Source organism: Epargyreus clarus, unplaced genomic scaffold, assembly GCF_041222505.1.
Source record: "Epargyreus clarus isolate Ecla_fem2 unplaced genomic scaffold, WU_Ecla_fem_2.2 ptg000016l, whole genome shotgun sequence".
NCBI classification, from domain to species: domain Eukaryota; kingdom Metazoa; phylum Arthropoda; class Insecta; order Lepidoptera; family Hesperiidae; genus Epargyreus; species Epargyreus clarus.
The window spans coordinates 7406250-7422973 of record NW_027332224.1 but is presented as its reverse complement, the minus strand read 5'-3'; the positions used below and the strand labels follow the sequence as shown (position 1 = coordinate 7422973).

Below are 16724 nucleotides of genomic sequence, written 5' to 3'. Positions count from 1 at the left end.
ACCTACTTCATTTTATAGTATGTTATGTACTTAAATTTAGTAAAGTACTTTAGAAAATTAATGAAGAAGTGCGATTCATACTCATTAGGTAATCGAAAACCGTTATTATGGATCGGAAATAGTCAAGTACCTACTTTAGATTGATAATAATTTATTATTATTATGCTAGTAGAGCCGGGTTAAATAATTCTTGCCAATGTTTGCATATTTGCGTAGTTGGTCACAACATTTGTGCCAACCTTTTGTTAATTGTATTTGTGAAATTGATATTAATTTGTTATTGTTTTGCTAGCAGAACCGGGTTAAATAATTCTTGCCAATGTTTGCATATTTGCGTAGTTGGTCACAACATTTGTGCCAACCTTTTGTTAATTGTATTAGTGAAATTGATATTAATTTATTATTATTATGCTGTAGAACCGGGTTAAACAATTATTGCCAATGTTTGCATATTTGCGTAGTTGGTCACAACATTTGTGCCAACCTTTTGTTAATTCTATTAGTGAAGTAACTATATGCTTTGCACGCGACGCTGTCTGTCATCTGACCTCAAGGTCTATTTAATATTTCGTCATTATAACTACTTCTTATTATTTCAAGCAAATTATCAATCAAACCAAAGAAATAAATGAGGTCCCCTGTCACACTATTTTAAGTTCTCCCACCTTTCAAAAATTACGAAAAAAGAGTTTGAATCTGTATTTTATAATGCGGCAATAAGCTATGATCAGCTGTTTCCACGCTGTCAAATGTTGGCCACAACTTTTGTCGTCAAATGTTTGCTAAACATAAGCCACAACGCGGATATAAGCTACTTGACTTATACTAGCTTATATATGTCGTCAAATGTTGGCTTAAAATGGTTTACCACAAACCACAACGCGGACATAAGTTACTTGACTTAACTGGCTTATATTTGTCGTCAAATGTTGCCTTAAAATGGCTGACCATAAGCCACAACGCGGATATAAGCTACTTGGCTTAAACTGACTTATTTTGGAATTACAAACGCAATTTTATTTAATTGTATAGTTAATTATTTATTTATGCGCGTAGTGTGTATGTGTGACCTTTGTTATAACATTTTAATTATTTATTACTAAGTCACGTGTTCTGAATTAATGAATCATGTAATTACTGATAACTTGAGTATGTAATGGTCCGCAAGCCCACTGTCCCACTGCTGGGCACGGGTCTGTCAGAATGAGAAGGATTAGGCCATAGTCCACCGCGCTGGCCAATTGCGTATTGGTACACTTCACATATCTTTTAGACCTTTTTAAATCTCTTTTAAAATAAAAAATGGAGGTACGGAACCCTCCTTTGATTGGCCAATTATTAAATTGATATTGTACTTACAGCAAGTCAGTCATTGTTATAGTTATAAAAACGAAGGGTTTATTATATCGATAAAATTTAATTGTCACGCAATTATGAAGGAAATCTCTACCAATTCGCACTTGGCCAGCGCGGTGGATAATGGCCTAATCCTTCTCGTTCTGACAGACCCGTGCCCAGCAGGACAGTAATGGGTTGATGATGATGATATGAAGGAAATTATCAATATCTTCAAACCGAAGTTTTCCATAATATAATGGTGGTAGAACCCTTTGTGGTTCGACTCCGGCGGCACCACCGCCACACCTATTTCTACCTAATAACAGCAGTGTTAGGCGCTGCTGTGTTCCGGTTTGAAGGGTGTGGTAAGGGAGACAGACTTTTCGGAGGCGTTCCAGCTTAGTACTCAGGGGTAGCGGCGCATCTGTGGCCGACCTCAGGTAGGAATATCTAATCCTATCTGGGGTTGATTACAGATGTCTATGGGCGGCAGTAGCCACTTACTATCAGATGGACTGCATGCTCGTCTGCTACTCTTATATTATAAAAAAAAATAATTTTATATGCAGTCCACACTTGCTTAGTGTATGACATTAGCCCATGTCACTGACAGGGCCCTTCTCGTTTTGGTAGGATATTAATGTTCATTAGTGATGTGTGAGTTGTGAGTGAGTGAGTGAGTCAATTGCTCGGTGTCGGTTGTCGACCCTCACTTCCGTTCAGACGGTCACAGATCGCTTAACGGAACCCACGGAATTAAAATTGACCCATTTTATTTTATTTTTATTTTTTTCTGTATGTTATTGTTTTCGGATGTCCTTCTGAAGGAACTGCTCAGTAGTGGGACAATATATATATATATTTTTATAATATAGGAGTAGCAGACGAGCATCCAGTCCACCTGATGGTAAGTGGCTACTGCCGCCCATGGATATCTGTTATCAACCCCAGATAGGCTTAGATATTCCTACCTGAGGTCGGCCACAGATGTGCCGCCTGAGGACTAAGCTGGAACGCCTCGGAAAAGTCTGTCTCCCTTACCACACCCTTCAAACCGGAACACAGCAGCGCTTAACACTGCTGTTATTAGGTAGAAATAGGTGTGGCGGTGGTGCCGCCGGAGTCGAACCACAAAGAGTTCTACCACCTTCAACCTTCGTGGTGTTTTTTTTATAATACAGGAGAAGCAGACGAGCATGCGGTCCAACTAATGGTAAGTGGCTACTGCCGTATGGACATCTGTAATCAACCCCAGATATTCCCAGACTAGATTCTTACCTTCGGCCACTGATGCGCCGCTACCCCTGAGGAGGCTGGAACGCCTCGGAAAAGTATGTATTTCTTTTCACACCAATGTTTTCATATATATATTTTTCACAAAAAATAGAAGAGCGTTCCACCTCTCTCTCTCTCTCTGTGTGTTTCTCTTTCTCCCTCTCTCCCTCCCTCCCTCCCTCCCTCCCTCTCTTGTCCCTCGTTTTTCAAACCCAGGTACCCTATTTTCGAAATTATATACGTATTAAAAGTTAATAACAAATCCCTTTTTCTTTATTTTTAAAACAATACAATAAGGAAGTCCCATCAAGGGATAGCATTGTTAAAATCCCTTGACAGAAAGTATCAGGTACGCAGACGAGTTTACGATCAAACGGTGTGACAATAGTACCTTTGTGCGCTATGACGTCAGTCACCTTGATACTCTGTCAGGTTTCCACTGCATTATCTGAGAATTATCGATGCATCTTATATAAGAACCGTTGTGTATTTCTAACGCGACTTTATATTATTGATAGAAACTTTAATTGAATTTTAGTTATCTATGTCTATCGAGCGGTATTTTTAACACGCTTTTATTAGCTTGGGTTGTACGTTTGTATGTATGTACGTAACAGTAACGGAATCTTTGAGCCCGATTTCTATCCACTTTGAACGTTCAGTTTAATTCAAAATTTTGAAGAATTATCAAAAACCGATGACAATACACGATTTTAATAATTTTGTACCATTGTCCTTAGTAAATTGTGTAATTGTGTAAAAAGTGTGGGGTGCTTTTCGAAAATCGATAAGTGGAGCACTCCACGCTTTTTTTACAATTATACAATTTACTGTTCCTTAATTGATTCCTAGATTGAAAATTATTTTCTACTTTTTAGTTGATTTTATCATAAAAGCGTGTTTTTTTAGTTTTTTGAACTATATTTATTTTAACATGCTTTTATTAGCTTGGGTTGTGTCTATGTATGTAACTAAATGGTTAAATGATTTTACCCACTTTGAACGGTCCGATTATATTGAAATTTTGAATTATCAAGCACTGATTGTCACACGATTTTAATAATTTTATCCCATTCTCCTCATCAGGATCGTCAGGAATCAGGTTTAACGATTTTCCTTGTGCGATCTTAGCGTGGTTTTTAGTTTTAAAACTATATTTATTTGGGGTGAAAAGTACCCCATGTCCTTTGCCGAACCTCTGACGAGGTGTGGATAAAGTTTCATGATAATCTGTTAGGTAGTTAAGGTGTAAAAGGGTAACACACAAACTTACTTTCGCATTTTTTATATTAGTGAGAATGTATGACAGATGAATTAGAGGAAAGTTATAATATTTAGACGTTCGTGTGGATAACAGAAAATGATTATTAAAAAAAGGTCCATGATTTTTTCTAAAAAAAATATGCGCCATGTACCGATTTATAAATAAGACAGACTTATATTTAGTCTTGAATTAAGAAGAGAATTTTATTTACGATTTTAAAACATACATACATAGTAGTATGATTCAATAATTATGGGAAATTAAAATAAAATAACAAAATATGACACTTTTCAGTATAAAATATCAGAAACCATTCGACACAACGCTTAGAAGGGTTTTCAGTGTTGCCATAGTTCCCCACAAACTCGCAGACCCAGCACATATAAATGTAAATTAATTATTTACACGTTTGTAATGGGTTCGAACCCGAAATGCTTCCACGTTGGTTGAATATAAACGATCTATTTAAATATATGTATATTAATGTTTCCTATTTCTGACCAATAACAGCAGTGTTATGCTGCTGTGTTAATGTTTGAAGGGTGTGGTAAGGGAGACATTTTCGAGGCATTCCAGCTTAGTAGTGCCTAATCAGTGGCCGACGGAAGGAATCTAATCTTATCTGGGGTTGATTACAGATGTCCTTGGAAAGCAGTAGCCACTTACCATCAGGTGGACTGCATGCTCGTCTGCTATTCCTATATAATAAAAAAATAAAAATATATAGGGTGAATTTTTCAAATGGGCCTTCACAGCCAAATCATAATCTATAAGGATTAGCGAAAAATGCTCAAAGGAGTTACGAGGCCGATTTTAATAAAAACTTAAACTGCATCATTCGTTTATTAACATATCTTATTTCCGTGTCGGGAATCGAACGAGTTCATTTTGAAAAAATAGCAGACTGTATTTTTCCATTATCGGATAGTGTCGCTTATAAGGATCAAATTGTTTTTAGTTTTGTGATTATTCGTGGAATCCAATGCCTAATTGTCAAATCAAATCAAATCTCTTTATTAGTGAATATAGGTCTTACAGGTGTTCATATGGTTATATAAAGTGAGCTATATTCGACCCTTTTGGGTATACAAATGACATAATTTATAAGTCCTATTACAAATCATTACCGTGGTGTAGAAAGGCTCAATAATTACTTTTTTTATTGCTATTTCTCAATTAAATCATGTTGTTTGGTTGCAAGCCCACGTTACGATAGTCACAAGTATGCCACGCCACTAGTTTCACGCTACAAACATCTACCTTCACAATCGCCTGTCTATCTAGTTGTAAACAAACGTATTAGCTGCCACTTCACACGATACGACACGATTTGTCGTTGCGACACTACATGATGACATTTCTACACGACATTATTTTGCAACGTATAAACTAAAAACAGGGACCACCATTGAAGGTGGTAGAACCCTGTGGTTCGACTCCGGCGGCACCACCGCCAGAACCTATTTCTGCCTAGTAATAGCAGTGTTAAGCGCTGCTGTGTTCTGGTTTAAAGGGTGTGGTAAGGGAGACATACTTATCCGAGGCGTTCCAACTAAGTCCTCAGGGGTAGCGATGCATTTGTGAGCGACTTCAGGTATCCGATATCTCCCGGCACTATACTGGAACGCTACGGAAAAGTATGTTTCCGTTGCCACACCCTTCTTACCATAACACAGCAGCGGTTAACACTGCTGTTATTAGGCAGAAATAGGTGTGGTGGTGATGCCGACGGAATCGAACCACAAAGGGTTCTACTACCTTTAACGTATTATACAAAAACTTACAACTTTCTAGTAGTAAGTTGATAAAGAAGATGAATGCCCCCTTTATGAAGAAAACAAAGCAAATGAACCCATTTTTAAATCATCATTTCATTCACAAGTTATGACGTGGGAGGAATGCGTTTGCGTTCAACACTCCTTTGTTCTTTGCCAAAACACCGAGCATACACGACGTGAGGCGAATATACACGAAGTCAAGCGGACGGACACGAAGAGAGCCGAGGTATCCCGAGCGCACTGACGTCATTGTTGCGTTGCTATTCTCCAATTGTCGTGCGTGAAAAGTCTGGGTCAAAAGCATATAAAATGAACTATTAACTAGGTCTCATTAGTCGTACATACATTTGAAGAGGGTAGAACCTTCTTGGTACGATTCCGGCGGGACCATTCCCACATCTATTTCTGCCTAATAACAGCAGTGTTAAGCGCTGCTGTGTTCTGGTTTGAAGGGTGTGGTAAGGGAGATGTACTTATCCGAGGCGGTCCAAATTAGGTATGGTAGCAAAGAATCTGAGACTGAATTCAGATAGGGATCTAATTTTATCTAGGATTACAGATGGCTATTTGTGGTAGTAGCTACTTACCATCAGGTGGACTGCATGCTCGTTTGTTAATGTGCAAAAATGAATGTTTGTCAGTATGTCCTTTATAGAATCGTAAACTATGCATGTGATCATGTGATGATCTTTAGCAAAGTGTAGCATGAGCCCGCAAAGGTTTCTGAGTTGGTATGACAAATTTTCGACAGATGGCGCCACTGTCATTTCAATGAAGGTACATACTTTGAGTTATACGTATGTCATGTTTTTTTTTTTTATAAAATGCGGGCAAAGCCGCGGGTACTACTAATATATTACAAGAGATACTTGAAAATGTTTTTATATAGTCGTGTAGTGTTAGTGTAGTGGAAAACTTATTGCATTAGTGTCATAATGGCATTGTTATGTGGTTCACGACCACCTGTGTCGTAGATGGTGACGTAATCTATGATCTTTTATCTAATAGAAATAGGATATGTTTCCCTTTTGTGTTTTTAATATTTTGGATGAGTAAAATACATAGACTGATCACTCCTAACATGTCCCTGTAGTTTCGGGACCAGAATAGGGCTACGGTATCCTCTGCCTGTCGTAAGAGGCGACTAAAAGGGGGCTTCCGGGGTTGCGGACGGCAAGAGTGGGAGCTCAAACCGCCCGGCCAGCGACCCCGGGAAGGACGGCGGTATGTGTGGTCGCATACCGTCGTGCACACCAGACGGTGTGGTGAGCATCGAGCTCACCTGGGCGGAGCCCGACGGGGCATAGCGCTAAGAGGACTCCGGTTGCGTTCCGTTGGAGATCCCGGAGTCCTCTACGCAGCGCCGAGGACGGCCACCGGGGGGGTTTTAGTGCGGTAAGAGTCCCACATAACCCCGTGTCGCTCCCACGGCACCGGGTACCTTCTGAAGGTTTCCCCCTCGTTAAAAAAAACAAAATGATCACTCCTAACAAGAAAGTGCAGTTGCGTAAATAAAGTTATGCCACGTCTCCGTTCTAAAATAAGCGTAAAATGTTTCAAATACTTAATTGTTATTTACTTACTACGTAGTATTAGTTATTTATACGCAAATTTTCTCTAAATGTGTTTTTTATTTGTCAAGAATTCAAATAAAAGTGATAAAATCATCCTTTTCAGGCCTTATTCATTTTCAAGGGGTGAAGTATCTTTCAAATTTACTTATCAAAGGATATCGTATATTAAATTAAATAGAGTTATAAGTTAGAAAAAAATATTGTTACATTTCCTAAACTTAATTAATTCTTTCTTCAACCTATTTTATCGATGTTGATATTTTATGAATCTACTTTCTACTTTCCTTAACGTGAAAGTATTTTTATTCTCAAAGGTATTATAAGGAAAATAATTAGTTAATCCTTTAGTGAAATTGCTTATATGCATAATTTATTTACATTTTATATTGTGTACTAATTAGTAATAGTGTCATTATCATTAGTTAGTTAGTAAGATAATTATTTTTGAACTTTAGACTTCGAGAAAAGATTTTTTAAATAAAATAAAGAAAAAGTCAAGTAGTAAATAAGCATGCTAGCAACTGATGGTGAGTGGCTACCGCCGGTCATGGATATCTACAATCAACCCTAGATAGGAGTATGTCTGAGATCGCACACAACATCTTGCTACTCCAGAAGGCTGAACCCTTGAAGCCTGAAACCAAAACACAGTATCGCTACACTGTTATTTGACAAATAGGTGGTTTCGGTGGTGCTACCGGTGTCGAACCACAGACGGTTCTAACACTTTCAAAGTACAACTTAATATTATATTTAAAATTAATTTAAAATAGATTACATACAAATTAAGTATTTCATAACGATCAGTCGAACACGATGGCATTTACCCCATAGTAAATGCCAAGGAATGGAATGACTCAGTTCCAATTACTACTACATGAGTCAGTTGATCCCATTCTTATTAAAATTTACTTCTAGTGTGAAGTGAGTCTGCGTTTTGATGGAAGTTTGTGGATGTCAGCTGACTTAATATTTTTTTTATTTTTTTTTATTTTATATAAGAGTAGCAGACGAGCATGCAGTCCACCTGATGGTAAGTGGTTACTGCCGCCCATGGACATCTGTAATCAACCCCAGATACGATAAGATATTCCTACCTGAGGTCAGCCACAGATGCGCCGCTACCCCTGAGGACTAAGCCGGAACGCCTCGGAAAAGTCTGTCTCCCTTACCACACCCTTCAAACCGGAACACAGCAGCGCCTAACACTGCTGTTATTAGGTAGAAATAGGTGTGGCGGTGGTGCCGCCGGAGTCGAACCACAAAGGGTTCTACCACCTTCAAATAACGAGGCATCTTAGTCCTAAGGAGAAGGAACGAATTTGTGATCGACTTCAGGGGGCCTACCACCATCTTTTAAAAACCATCATAGTTCAGGAAAGTTTTATTTCAATATTGCATCAACATTATTTTGTTTCATACCACGATCTCCTTAAAACAGTATTGTTTTATTCCTGCCTAGTGATGTAAAAGAATGAGTTTTTGGTCTATTCCTTATCCAAGAGGAACCGAGACATTGAAACTAGTGTCATCTCTTTCGCACCACGGTTTTGATTGTGTTTCGTCATACGCAGTTGAACAAACTTAAACCCTTATTCATTTTTCGGTTATCCATTGTATAAAACCCACTGAATTTGTCATATTTTGCTTAAAAAGTTAAATTTCCGGCAAAAAATAATGAATAATTTTGACTGACATAATACAAACCTGCTTATTGAAATATTATTAAAACAATCTTACTTTAAAGAGGTTGTGATACGAAATTTGAATGTATGATTAAAATAATATTGTTTTAAGAGATGGTAGTAACCCCCCATCTGTAGCCCCATATGTACTATATGGAGTTACAGATGTCCATGGACAGCAATCAGCTCTTACCGTCAGGAGGACTGGACGGTCCTTTTATCATCAACCCATTACCGTCCCACTGCTGGGCACGGGTCTCCTCTCAGAATGAAAAGGATTAGGTCATAGTCCACCGCGCTGGACAAGTGCGTATCGGTAGACTTCACATTTGAGATTTTTAAAGATTTTGCGACATGGTAGACGTCATAAACCTTTGACAACTTTTTTTTAAGAGCTCTCAGGTATGCAGGTTTCCTGACGATGTTTTGCTTTACCGTTTGAGCAAGTGATAATTAATTTTAATACGCATTTAACTTTGAAAATTCAGAGACCTGGGATTTGAACCTCGGATCCATCGATCGACAGGCCTCATTTAACCTACTTTCCAAAATTACATAAATTAAATGCCACTTAATTACGTCCGTATACACTATTTTTATCTACACTAATATTATAAAGAGGAAAACTTTGTTTGTTTGATTGTAATGAATAGGCTCAAAAACTACTGGACCGATTTTACAAATTCTTTCACCATTCGAAAGCTACATTATCCACGAGTAACATAGGTTACATTTTATGAAATATATTTCATAAATAGATTTTGAGGCGGTACAAAGTTTGCCGGGTCAGCTAGTTAGTCAATAACGTATAAAAAAAAGTATTTTTTTAAATGCGTGTGATTTCCGCTTAATTAAAAAATCGTTTAAACATAAACTAATTGACCTATCACAGGGTCCAGGGGGCGAAGCTCCTAATCGACCTGACATATTGACCGGTAAGCTAGGTTGGTGGGTCACCTACATAGTGACACTCAGATCTAGGTTATAAGGTCGGGCCTGAGCTGAAAATTCGAAATGGTTTTATTTGATGCTGAATGCATGTGCAGTGGTTGTAAATTGGCTTCTTAATGGGGGTCCGAGGTTTGAATCCTAGGCAGACAGCTCTGATTTTTCAAAGTTGTGTGCTTATTACAATCATTACAATGTTAGTTACCGTACTCCTCCGAAACAGTTTTACCGATTTTCACCAAATTTTATATGCATATTCAGTAGGTCTGAGAATCGGCTACTATCTATTTTTCATACCCCTAAGTGATAAGGGTTGTTCACCCTTAATTTTTTTTATTTATATGGCAACACAACGTTTGCCGGGTCAGCTAGTTTTTTTTATAATATAGGGGTAGCAGACGAGCATGCAGTCCACCTGACGGTAATTGGCTTCTGCCGGCCATGGACATCTGTAATCAACCCCAGATAACTAAGCTGGAACGTCTCGGATAAGTATGTCTCCCTTGCCACACATATTCTTTTGATATAACAACAAAATACTAGTGTTTATTTATAGTGGCATAGAAAAACTTTGTAACACATAATAAAACAATTTGCGATTTTCCATAAGGTGACAGACAGGTTCAAACAAGGACATGTCACGTAACACATGTTAATGAGGACGTTACGGAAATGTAATGTTATATGTTTGTTCTGTACGATATAGGAAACTAGCTTTTACTGGCGGCTTTGCTCGCAGTCAGAGGTTTCGATCTATCCCTCGAAAACATCAAATCTCCCTTCAAAGCAGACCACAGCAGCGCTTAACACTTTTTTTTATAATATTGCAGTAGCAGACGAGAATGCAGTGCATCTGATGGTAGGTGGCTACTGCCGCCCATGGACATCTGTAATCAACCCCGGATAGGATTAGATATTCCTACCTGAGATCGCCCACAGATGCGCCGCTACCCCTGACGACTAAGCTGGAGAGTGCCTCAGAATAGTCTGTCTCCCTTACCACACCCTTCAAACCGGAACACAGCAGCGCCTAACACTGCTGTTATTAGGTAGAAATAGGTGTGGTGGTGGTGCCGCCGGAGTCGAACCACAAAGGGTTCTACCACCTTTATCATCGTTTAATCACTGTTTAAAACTCATTTACTTTTTCCGTGTAATTCGATTACTGCAGTATCGAATGACATTACTGTGAACGGTATAAGATTCCTACGGTATATCCGCTGGTTATATCTTTGTGTGTATTGATAATTACATTTATTCTTATGTATTATCTATTTTATATAAAAAAGCTTTGCATATTACTTAAGGGTGGTAGAACCCTTTGTGATTCGACTCCGGCGGCACAACCGCCACACCTATTTCTGCCTCATAACAGCCGTGTTAAGCGCTGCTGTGTTCTGGTTTGAAGGGTGTGGTAAGCGAGACATACTTTTCCGACGCGTTCCAGCTTAGTCCTCAGGAGTAGTGGCGCATTTTTGGCCGATCTAAGGTAGGAATATCTAATCCTATCTGGAGTTGATTGCAGATGTCCATGGGCGTTAATATGAAGTGTTAGTTATGACGTTATTTCAATCTCAACTAAAATGGTGCAACGAATTAATTTTTTTAATCATTTTGACGATTGGTTAGGCTTTTGCTAATGTTAAAGATACATGATGGAACCCACCCTTAGAATTGAATTTATAAGTGTCAAAATGTGTAGGTAGCTCTACCTAGTACTCCCAGGGCAGAGCCCGATAGAAGGGCATCGCGTTAGGAGGACTCCGGTTGTGTTCCGTTGGAGATCTCGGAGGTCTCCACCAAACGCTGAGGACGGCCACCGGGGGGGTTTTAGTGCGGTAAAAATCCCACATAACCCGGCGTCACTCCCATGGCGTCGGGTACCTTTTGAAGGTTTCCTCTCGTCAACAAAAAAAAAAGGTCTACCTTCCAAAACCTTAACGGTCAGTCATCCAAACACTGACCGCGTTTGTGACGAATTGGTTTAGATAAGCCACCTTTATTAATAAATAGTGAATCATATTCATTTTGTCCTTTTCAACGGAAATTCTTATCTTAACCTACATTATTAACCGTTTTTGGAAACTACAAAAATAGCATTTGTATTGAAATTAGTCACATTTATTTTATTATTACATTAATTTTAAGGTTAATATTATAATAATCATCATAGGCTGACTCATATGATATGAGTGTGTAATTCTGTTATGGGGGACTGTATATGGGGGATCCACCTGATGGTAAGTGGCTACTGCCGCCAATGGACATATGTAATCAACCCCAGATAGAATTAGATATTCCCTGAGGTCGGCCACAGATGCGCCGCTACCCCTGAGGACTAAGTTGGAACGCCTCGGAAACATCTGTCTCCCTTACCACACCCTTCAAAACGAAACACAGCAGCGCTTTACACTGCTGTTATTAGTTAGAAATAGGTGTGACGGTGGTGCCGTCGGAGTCGAACCACAAAGGGTTCTACCTTCAAAAGGTCTGCAGATCTGTGATCGGCTTCAGGTAGGACATGTTCTATATAGAGTTGATCACGGATTTCCATGGGTGTTAGTGGTAGATAGGTAGTTAAAATGACGTAGTGACATTTAATGGGGCTTCTGACTCATGTAGTGGTCATCGGGATCAATGAGTCATTCCATACTTTAACATTTGTTATGGAGTTAATGCTATCGTATTTGACTTTTGTTCTTTAAAAAACGGTTTTTTTAAAAAGACGCTTTGTTGTTTTAAAAAGACGCTTTGTTTTTTTAAAAAGACGATTTGTTTTATAAAAGACGTTACGTTATTTTAAAAAGACGCTTTGTTTTATAAAAGACGTTGTGTTATTTTAAAAAGACGCTTTGTTTTATAAAAGACGTTATGTTATTTTAAAAAGACGCTTTGTTTTATAAAAGACGTTATGTTATTTTAAAAAGACGCTTTGTTTTATAAAAGACGTTGTTCTTTTAAAAATACGCTTTCTACACACACAGCGTCAAAGCCGCACACTAGCATTCCCTGTGACGTCGGTGCCATAGTCACAGACGAATACACAAACAGCCAGACCCAGAACACAGATCGAAATTCATCATTTAGATATCTACATGTCCGGAGATCGAACCCGGTACCCTTTGCGTATCAGACCGGTGACCGCACCGCCACGCGGGTCGGTGTACAATTCTGATAACAGTTACTTAAATAATTTATCTTAATCGATTATTAATATGCTCACCAATGTATTGATTAAATATTGTTGATGTCGTTAACCGGCTTCCTTCACCGTTATAGCGAGTTATAATGAATTTTCAAAACGCACATACTTTAAAAAATATAATGCATCCATGGGATTCGAACCTCGGACCTCTCGATGGGAAGACCGAATAAATTTAATACGTGAATACGAAATTCTATAACGCACATAATAACAGACGCGCACACCTGGGAGTCAAACCTGGACCTCTCGATTGGAAGACCGAAGGAATTTAAAAATATGAATAAGAAACGTACTTAAACTATTTTGGGTGTCATTATTATTACAACAAGTTATAGGTACTTAAACGGGTTATTCATAATTCGTACGCCGTTTTAAACAATGGAGAATAAATTGAATAATTTATTGACGTGTATCATCACTACCCTCGTTTTGGAGCGGGTTATTTAGCCCTTCGATTTTGAGTTTTTAGCTTAATTTAGAATTTTCACCCTGGATATTTTTGTGGTAAAAATATAGGTCTATCTATAGACCCTGAGTTTTTGAAGATCAATTTAAAAATATTAAAAAGGGTACTTTGATATAGCCACCCTTTATATCTATACTAATATTATAAAGAGGAAAACTTTGTTTGTTTGTTTGATTGTAATGAATAGGCTCAAAAACTACTGGACCGATTTTAAAAATTCTTTCACCATTCGAAAGCTACATTATCCACGAGTAACAAAGGCTATATTTTATATGAAATATATTTGATAAATAGATTTTGAGGCGGTACACAGTTTGCCGGGTCAGCTAGTATTTTATAAGCTGAAATAAGATGAGATGGTAATAGAATTTAATTAATGTTTGCTTAAACGGTAAAGGAAAACATCGTATAGAAATCTACAAGCATGGAAATTCCTAAAAAAGGTTTCAAAGGTTGTTGCACTTAAGGACTAAGTTGGAACGTCTCGAATAAGTGTGTCCCGTACCCTTCTCTTGTATTTACAGAACACAGGATCCCTTAACGCTGTTCTATGGCAACTGAACTTTTGAAGGTGGTAGAACCCTTTGTGGTTCGACTCCGGCGGCAACACCGCCACACCTATTTCTGCCTAATAACAGCAGTGTTAGGCGCTGCTGTGTTCGGTTTTGAAGGGTGTGGTAAGGAAGACATACTTTTCCGAGGTGTTCCAGCTTAGTCCTCAAGGGTAGCGGCGCATCTGTCCGGCCTCAGGTAGGAATATGATCTGATCCTATCTGAGGTTGATTACAGATGTCCATGGGCGGCAGTAGACACTTACCATCAGATGGACTGCATGCTCGTCTGCTACTCTAATATTATAAAAAAAGAACCTGTTCGATGTGCAATTCCCTACAAATTACCATAAGCTTCAGTAACCAGTACACCCATTTTGAATCATAGTAAAATTATAATAAGGTCAGTGGTGTGTCGATACTCGATAATATTTTATCGACTGACGCTCTCTGCCCTAAATTTAGCGTGTAGGTTCAGAGCCCTTGGCCGAGGTCCTTACCCTTCGGGCCACTTGTTATTCTTGTATTATTTATACTTAAGGCACAAAAACGTGCCCGAGGCGCTCGTGTATAAAAATGTTTAAAATATGAAATAAAATAGCTAACCCGGCAAACGTTGCCATATAAATAAAACAATGTTAAGGGTGAACAATCCTTATCACTTAGGGGTATGAAAATAGATAGTAGCCGATTCTTAGACCTACTGAATATGCATATGAAATTTTGTGAAAATCGGTAAAGCCGTTTCGGAGGAGTACGGTAACTAACATTGTGACATAAGAATTTTATATATAAGACATTTTATAATATAAAAGTAGTAAAGCATGCAGTCCACCTGATGGTAAGCTATTGTAGCCCATGGACATCTGTAATCAATCCTAGATAAGATTACATTAGATTCGTTGCTACCTTTATGCTTTTGAAGGTTTTTTGGTTCATTTGTGGTTCGACTCCGGCGGCATCACCGCGACACCTATTTCTGCCTAATAACATCAGTGTTAAGGACTGTGTTCCGGTTTGAAGGGCGTGGTAAGGGAGACATAGTTATCTGAGTGCCTATGAAGGTGGTAGAGCCCTTTGTGGTTCGACTCCAGCAGTACCAACGCTACACCTATTTCTACCTAATAACAGTAACGTTAAGCGCTGCTGTGTTCTGGTTTGAAGTGTGGTAAGAGATACATTCTTCTCCCAGGCGTTCCAGCTTAGTCCTCAGGGGTAGCGGCGCATCTGTGGCCGACCTCAGGTAGGAATTTAATCTTATAGGGCGTTGATTACAGATGTCCATGGGCGGCAGTAACCACTTACCATCAGGTGGACTGCGAACTCATTTCCTAATAAAAAGTTATATAGAAAAAGTTTGAATTTTGTTTTTTGCTAACAATGGGCCATCATGGCGCGTCATACCCCACGCCCAGCTGTTGTCTATAAATAGACAGCTGTTTCTTTGTCTACCTGTCCTGGAGTGCTAAACTGGTTCCGATGCGGTTTTGTCTTGAATAGGGTGTGTCGACGGTCGGCGCACTCTAGTAGGGTCTGTAACCCTGGTAACAAATGTATGTGTTTGTAAGTTTGTTTGTCTGTATTGTCATAGTTAAGTCTTAAGATAAAATCTTTATATATATTTCTTATGTGCGTGTGTATGTCACTGAACTCCTCCAAAACGATTGGACTGATTTTGATGAAATTTGTTGTGTGTGTTCAAGGAGACTTGAGAATGGTTTAGATTCACAATTTAGTCCGTGGGAAGAGGTTTTAATACATAAAATTCACGTGCCACAATGTTAGTTACCGTACTCCTCCGAAACGGCTTTACTGATTTTCACCAAATTTGATGTGCATATTCAGTAGGTCTGAGAATCGGCTACTATCTATTTTTCGTACACCTAAGTGATAAGGGTTGTTCACCCTTAAGATATTTTTATTTATATGGCAACACAACGTTTGCCGGATTAGCTAGTAATTCTGTAATTATCAAAATGAAACTTGCTGGAAACATGTACACGTTATCTTTTTTCTTTTTCTGCCCTTATTTTTTCTTTTATAATTTTTATTACATTTTTTTATTTATTTCTTTGTGTCTATGTTTCGCTCTTTCTTTCTTTTTAGGGTTCAATACCCAAAGGGTAAAAACGGAACCCTATTACTAACTTCCTCTGTGTGTTCGACCGTTACAAGACTCAAGACAAGAATCTCCTGAACTGTAATAGATAGACACTTGAAATGTTCACAATTTATGTACTACAATGGCTGCTATAATAACAAATACTAAAAATAAATAAATAATTGAAAATTTGGTGGAACGGAACCCTCCGTGCGAGTTCGACTCGCACTTGGCCTATTTTTTTTCTTTTCTTATCTTTCTTTTTTCTTTAACTTAAATGTCAGTTTTTCTTTAGTCAGTTATCCTTTATATATTTTTTATAGTTTCTGTTTCTCTTTCGCTCTCTGTTATTTTCTTCATATTAATGAAGAGAGGCAAGTGATAATTAGATCTTAAATTAGGACCATTTAAATATGCAATAAACCTAAAGGTAACCTTAACCTAGACATTTACAGAGGTCGCTGGTCGACCTGAGCTGTAGGACAAAGTAATATGGCCTGGTATTTTATTGTACTGTAAGTCGCAACTTTGTGTCTGTC

General features: G+C 38.4%; 1 protein-coding gene across 1 annotated transcript in view; it reads left to right on the top strand.

Moving 5' to 3' along the window:
* The window catches only part of atos (atos homolog atossa), a 61704-nt gene that overhangs the window by 1256 nt on the left and 43724 nt on the right, over nucleotides 1-16724 (top strand). The window lies entirely within an intron of this gene.